Source organism: Condylura cristata, unplaced genomic scaffold, assembly GCF_000260355.1.
Source record: "Condylura cristata isolate star-nosed mole 26May11 unplaced genomic scaffold, ConCri1.0 scaffold00007, whole genome shotgun sequence".
Lineage (NCBI taxonomy): Eukaryota > Metazoa > Chordata > Mammalia > Eulipotyphla > Talpidae > Condylura > Condylura cristata.
This window is the reverse complement of record NW_004567108.1, coordinates 18,125,877-18,132,400: the sequence shown is the minus strand read 5'-3', so window position 1 is coordinate 18,132,400 and position 6,524 is coordinate 18,125,877. Positions and strand designations below refer to the sequence as shown.

Here is a 6,524-nt window from a genome sequence, read left to right as displayed (position 1 = left end):
TTGTATTATTGGTATCAATTTTTGTATCATAAATGCTACTAGCATAGTGGAAGAAAGTAAACAGGTTAATATTTATTAGGCAATCCACATATAAATAATTGAGAGTTGACTGTTATGCTTTTTGGATCATCCATTGTTTTGTATTATCTGTGCTTTTTGTTAGTATGGCCAGGTTAAAGCTGAATAACTACTTAAACATTATAGCTCTATGATGAATGTAATTATGAGGTTTTGCAAATGCCAAAATAAATTGAAAATAATTATGTAAAAAGTAGTTTACTATAGCAATCCAAAGTCACAGGGTTAAAGATAATCGAAATATAAGTCCATTCTTAAAATTCCATTTATAAAATTGTCTAGCCAGACAGATTGCATAAACTGAACAACATACCTGGTAATGATAAAATTTATATAAGCTATAAAATTGATGATGTGCTCAGGTTTGAAACATAGCCTGTTTAAAAAGAGTAGATTGAGTTTAATGAGAAATGTAAAAAAGAGTTTTTAGCTTTATTTCCTGGATTTCAGAAAATCTGGCTCCTGCAATTACTTTTCTATTTTTTAATCCAATATGTTGAAGAATTTGAATTTGTGGTTTTGTTAATGTTGGTTAGCATATTTTTGATGAATATATAAGAAGATTAGTAAGAAGCGTAATTCTTGGCTTCAAATAATTTATAGTTAACATATATCTATCAGTGAACAGTTTAAGTCAGTATTATTTGAAACACTTGCCATTTATTTTAATAAAGGAATCAGAAGCCAGCAGGATGCAGAAAAAGTGGAATATCAGTAAGGAATAACATAGTGGAAAGACTTCATAGGAAGACTTCAAAGTCTTCATCTGAGACTTTTACATTTGAATAATTAATGTTCAGGATCAGGGCTTTCCAAATCATAACTTAAATATTTTGTGAACTAACATATTCCTGGCATGTTATTCAATACTTGAAGATAATGTTGAGCAAAAAGTGGGTATGAGTTCTGTGTGTAATTTACTTAACTGTTGAAGGCTGATTATATTTTGAAATAGAGCTGTTTGACCTTTGAAGGTAGTGCTATACTAAACTTGAGAGATTTTAGGTATATTGTGAAGTTAATTGTGTGCTTGTAACTCTGAGTCTTCCTAATGTTGATTGCATTCTAAAGCCTAGCATATATGATTTTTTTCTTCCATTGTTTCATAGTTTATGTGTCTTCTCTTTCTCCTTCATTAATACTGCATGTTCAAAGGGTTGTGTAAATTTATCATCAAACTATTTTCTAGAAGTATGCAGAGACTATAAATGGAATGGTTAGTGTTTTTATTTTCCATAGTAAAGTGATCATATTTTCTAATCTGAAAATTTAAATATGTACCCTTGATAGTGAACTAGAGTGTTTGAAATTAAAATTATTCTGAAAAAACATATGTTTTCATTGCCAACTTCAGGTACTCTGTCCAGCCCTCTAGTTATTTGGGTAAAGGATAAGCAATATTTGGGGAAATTATTGCCATATTAAAGCAGCAAAATGAAACTTGAGTTGTCACTTGTAGGAATTTTAGTAGTTTTGTTCAGAATCCAGTATAATTTCATGCATTTCTTATAATGAATAAAGAGTGAAGAGACACAGAAGCTGTAAACAAAGAAGATTGCCAAGTAGTTTAGTTACTGAGAAGGAACATCTTGCCAGATAAAAGTATATTTAACTGTTTTTAAATGTGTGCACATACATATTTTTATCAGTCGTTTTATACTTTGAGAAACCACATCTTAAAATAGTATTGCTAATTATTTCCATGCTTAGTGTTAATCCCTATATAACTAAAACTTTTAATTGCCCTGTCTTTTTCCCCACTCTTAATCCTGTATTACACACACTCTAACCTTCAACCATACCACCATCACTACCAGTCCCCTCCCCCAAGAAAAAAAAAATAGAGGAAAAAAGAAAAAGGAAAGCTCTGAAGGGAATAGAAATGCAGAAAGAGTGAGAAGACTTCAGTGAGTTGGAGGTAGGTGAGCCATAAACTCTAACACTTAGCTGTATGGCAATTTTTTTTTTTTTTCTGTATATGACAAAGTGGCAAATGGAGTATTGTGGAATGTTTTATTTAGCACATGTGTTGTAGGTAAGTTTTTAATCCTATCCTGTTATATGATGATAGTATGGAATCATGAAAATGAGGTGTTTGAATATAAATATTTTCTATTCTGTAGTCTGAATGTCTAGTATTATTTATTTATTTTTAACTGAGGTAATATTAGGATACCCCCATCAAGGATGACCACCAGAGCTTATCACCACCAGCTCATCCATACTTTATCACTATAGATCATTGTGCTTCCTTTCTTCCCTCTTCATTTTTCCCCTTCCCAACTTGCTGTTTCACTTTTATTGTTAACTGTCAGGGGTTAGTTTTTCAACTTGTATTTATCTGACTATTTAATTATTTTATATTCCACATATTAGTGACACCATCTATATTTATCTTACTCCTTCCAACTTCTTTTACTTTAGTGTTATCCTTTCAGGCTCTATCCATGTTGCCTCAGATGTCATGAATTTATCTAAATCAGTTAAATTTTAGATTACCATAGCCTTAAAAATGTTTAAATTATGCTATATACTTTAGTAAGAACTTTACAATGGCCCTTTTTTCCTTTGTCATAGGCATATTCAGTGCTGGGTGTTAATGTTTCAGTATTTTGAATACATAAATATATATTAGTGTTTGACCTAGCATAGTAGAAGCAATTTTAGAAGATTTTAATTGTTCTTCAGAAGGAAATAAAGGGGCTAATGAGACTTAGATAAGTTGTGTCAGTAACCTGTTGTTACTGTTTCATCTAATAGTTTTTTTTTTTGATAATTGTTTTCTTTTATTAAAATTGTTTAGATTGTGATTCTGTAACTGAATCACTGGCAGTGTTTCCAACCATTGTTACCTCAATTAAAATAAAATTTATCTTTTGTCACTATTATTAACAGTTGTTTTTACATTATAAAAAGTAAGTACCTCAGAGAAAAATTAATTATTTTGAAATAAATATATTGCCAATAAATGTATGTATATATTAATGGATTTGGAGCAGTTATGTGTGTTTCTAAGTATCATGTCTATTTTTAAGCCTATTTGAAAGTTACTTTAGGAAATATTCTCTCATTCAAAGTAAAAATATTCTCTATAGTAACTGTCAGATGTCTTCCATCATCACCCATCTTTATACTGACGGGTAGCATTTTCTTAGTGGTTTGTTCCTTTGTGGAACAGTTACGTTTGTTAATAAAATTATTCCAAATTAGCTAAAAATTAAATGAAGTATAATTTTTCAGTAATTGATCTTTCCTTTGAAACTGTTCTCTCAATCCCTTATAAGTATTTACAAATAATAAGTAGTAGGTGTAGGGCCCTCCCTGGTGGCTCAACAGGTTAGGACGCAGCACTGCAAGCTAGCAGCAGCCGCGTCAGTGCAAGTTCGATCCCCAGCCCCAGAGGTGACCCACATGGCAAGGCAGACCTCTCCTGTCTAGCCTGGTGCTCCCCTCAGTAGTGTACTTGGTCCATCTGCCTGTTCTGCTCCCCACTCTTTCCCTGGTGAATCCTCTCACTGCCCCTTCACCTCTGGCTTGTATCCCAGTTCTGTATGAATAAATAAATAAATCTTAAAAAAAAAAGAGCTTTAAAAAAAAGTAGGAGATGTAATCAGATTGGACATTGTCACATAATACTAGAGAGAAACCTCTACCTTTCTATCTTCTCATATAGGCCAGTCACCAACTATTTTTGAGAACTATTCTTTGTGTTGACATTGTCCTGATTATATGTTTAAGATGTGGTCTTTGAACCTTATTTTGAGGGCTATGTTAAAAACATTAGTTAAATTGTATAATTTAGTTTTCTACATAATAGTAAGTATGTAGTAATAGGGCTATATAAGTGATGAAGAAAGTGAGGCCTGGATGACACCTAATCAACAGTAGTAATATTGACAGTAAGATTTTAAGACCCATGTACTTAGTCCTTTACAGTTTTTCTACATAGAAGTAGAATAGAAGATCAGTCATATTGCTGGAATAATTAGTGACTAATGAGTATTTTCTGTATCATAAGAATGGTGATGTGGCTTCCTCAGGAAACAAGTTATTAACTCTGACATGTACATTTTAACCATTTGGATAAAATTATTTCTGGAACTATTACATTTTTCTAATTTTTCTCTAATTTCTATAACGTATATATTAACTATACTTTATAGCTAGAGCCATCATTATAAAAATTGATCATTGTGTGAGGGGAGGAAGACACTGTATTTGTACTATTCTTAACATTAGACTGCTCTTTTGAATGCTGTGTCATTGCTCTCAGCTCTTTTTATATTGCTGTTATTCCCATATTTAGCAGTCTTTTAATCCTTTATTTTTGCTGTATGGAAACTATGTAAGTGAACCAAGCTAAGAACATGCATTTTGGAGCTGTAATTTATAATATTACATGCTAAATATGTGATTATGAAGCAAATGGGTCTTCCTGTCAGTAACATTTATAACCTATAGTTAATAAACTTGGTGAGATATATATGTTGAAGTTTTATTGCTATTTTTGGAGTGCTTACTTTTGTATTTTGGTTGTTTTTCAAATAGTAATGGTCTCATAGTATAATTCAAAATAGGTGAAGTATAACTGATGTGGTTGGTATTTATGCATACAATATGGATATAGCAGTTATATGATAATGGATGGTAGCATCTATTACTATCAACACAAAATGTTGGAGAATACTGCTAATCTGGAGAATATTGCTAATCTGGGGAAATGATAGTTAATAATATGTTAATTACATGAAAAAGAGAAAAGTCCACAAATAAAGCTAAGAACATGAACTTTGCAGTTAGACATTTGGATTTAAATCTTGGCCTTGACCCATAGAAGTTTTCAACTTTGGTAAATTTGCTGTTACTTAGCATGTGAAAGATAACACTTTTTTGAGGAGTAAATTAAATATTTGCAGACCATTTATTATAGTTTAGCCACGTAAATATTAATAAATATTAGTTGTTGTTTAGGTAGTCAATTAAAACATAAGTGATGAGGACAGAGGTGTATGAGCTGGGGAAAAAGAAAGTAGTGCATTGTTTCAGTTTTGAATAAGTAAACTGGTTAAAACAGGAGGAATAGGTCATAAATAAAAGCAGGAAACTACTGAAAAAAAGAATAAAATGGATATGTCAATAGAATATTAGTCTTCACATTGTAATTATAAGATGAGATAAGTTATGTAAGGTCTTGAAAGCTAAGTGGAGGTGTTAGATGTGCTTCCTTTTTACATCTTAAAAATACATACGAGAGAATAGTAAATGACATTTAAAAATTTTTCATAGAAAAAAGATGACAGTTCTTAGAATTTTGACAGATTGAATGGAATATTGCAATGCTCTAGAAGCTCTATTTTGTCTCTTGTAATGTAGTTTTAACTCATCAAGAATATCATTGTCCTTACTTCTAAAATAATAGTTTTATCTGTTTTTGAACTTTATATAATGTAATTATACAATGTACTCTTATCTAACTTCATATGTCAAATATGTTGTATCAACATGTTGTATAAAACTTAATTTAATCCCAGTCTGTTTATGTGTATCTAGTTCATTATAATATGCATGGATTCTTTCCTTGTGGATGAGCAGTGAATTTATATAAGTGGATAGAAATAATTAAATGAAATTCTAACTTAAAAAAATTGCATCAGTAAGATTCAGCATTCTTTTTTTTAAAGGTAATAGAACTTATCTCAGCATAATAAAGGCATATATGAAAAAAACTGAAAATTTTCTTTAAGATTCAGAAAAAAGATAAGGATGCACGCTGTCACCACTACTGTTTAATTAATTTAGTATTAGAAGTTTTGGTTAGAGCAGTCAGACAACAACAGGAAATAAAAAGAATTCAGATTGGAAAAGAAGAATGAAACTTATCATTTGCAGATGATAGGATGGTATAAGTAGAAAACTCTACCAAAGCCTTTCAGAAACAATAAATGAAAACATCAAAGTTGCTGATTACAAAATTAACATACAAAAGTCTTTTGTAGAATCTTTATATGCAAACAATAGTAATGAAAAGAAATTGATAAAATTTTATTTACAATTGCTTCAAAAGAAGTCCTTAGGAATCACCTTAACCTAATAAGTGAAGGACATAGAGTAAAAACTCTGTTACTAAAGGGTGTAGATCATGACACAACGAGATGGAAAGACATTCCATTTTCATGGATGGGGATAGTCAATATAGTCAATAAAAGAAAGCTTTATGTTGTTTTAATTTTGGATGAGTAGGATGTGGTTAAAAGGAATAGGTCGTGACTAAAATCAGAAAACCATTTACTTAGAAATAAAAAGGATATAGAATTTAATCACTTGTATTACAAGTTATGGAACCCTAGTCTATCAAAAACAGTATATAAAGCACAGCACTGAGAAGCTAAGCCGCTTTGCCATGAGTTCGATCCGCACCTGCCCCGGAGGTGACCACGTGGCGAGGC

The 6,524-nt window shown here is 31.1% G+C and overlaps 1 protein-coding gene across 1 annotated transcript in view; it reads left to right on the top strand.

Moving 5' to 3' along the window:
- The first annotated feature begins 1,802 nt into the window (after positions 1 to 1,802).
- Positions 1,803 to 6,524, top strand: part of RICTOR (RPTOR independent companion of MTOR, complex 2) — a 101,537-nt gene continuing 96,815 nt past the window's right edge. The window contains exon 1 of the mRNA XM_012721873.1: positions 1,803 to 1,996. The gene's annotated coding sequence lies outside the window, so the exon portion shown is untranslated. The remainder of the gene's footprint in view (positions 1,997 to 6,524) is intronic.